Source organism: Eumetopias jubatus, unplaced genomic scaffold (assembly GCF_037043125.1).
Source record: "Eumetopias jubatus isolate StellerSeaLion01/CBP00866 unplaced genomic scaffold, mEumJub1_p1.0 scaffold_7, whole genome shotgun sequence".
Lineage (NCBI taxonomy): Eukaryota > Metazoa > Chordata > Mammalia > Carnivora > Otariidae > Eumetopias > Eumetopias jubatus.
This window is the reverse complement of record NW_028274813.1, coordinates 54,599,485-54,600,498: the sequence shown is the minus strand read 5'-3', so window position 1 is coordinate 54,600,498 and position 1,014 is coordinate 54,599,485.

Below are 1,014 nucleotides of genomic sequence, written 5' to 3'. Positions count from 1 at the left end.
AAAATCCTTGTGATCACTATAACGGGTAATCATGAGATTCCTTTATCCCTTTCCTCAATGTCAGCTATCTGAAAATATCCTGATGTTTTGAGACAAGTAAATCCTCTCTTGAGGACACTTTTCCTCAATTGAATCACTCAAAGAAAATCCTATGTATGTTGTTTCAGAGCAATGGTTAAAATTAAAAATTTCCCTAATCAACCAAGAATCTATGCTAGGAGATAGATTACTGAAGTTTACACTATGTTTTCATGATTAAATCATTGCCAGATCATCAACAACACAAAGGAGCCTATTTCACCCAGTATCCTCCAAATTATTCTTTAATAGCTGAAGAAGCAAGCAGTAAATGTAGCTACTATGTAAGTAAGAGGTGAATATCTAATTTATATTTTCTGCCATATTTTTATTACCTACTTGGAAATAATGACAGATATATATATCTCTATATATGTATATATAGAGAGAGCGAGACTCTGTAATTATGAACACTTCACTGCTTGATTTAATTTTTATATATATTTTAAAACTTCTATGAGTCTTCAAAAGCAAGAAAACATAATCAAAACATACCAGTGAGTCATCTCTGATTTTGACAGTTTTTGATATTTTATCTTGAGATAATTTATATACATATATATCTTTATATATATATATATATAAAGATATATATATCTTGAGGATATAAATATATATATATCTTGAGGATAATTTTATATAATATATACAATTATATATTATCCATCTTTTGAGGATTCATTCTTTCTTTTTAAATATTGGCAGTTTTATTTCCTTATTTTCTGTTTGCATTAACTACAAGAATTCCTAGGTAAAAATTTGAGACAAGAGAAACTGCTTCTTAATTTACGTTAATTATCTACTCATTTAGGAGGTATTCCTCCTTCATGTATTAAAATCTTACTAAATTTTATCATTCTATTATTATTTTTAATAGTCTGGACTGAAATATATATTTTTTTAATTGTATTTAAATTCAATTAATTAACATATAGT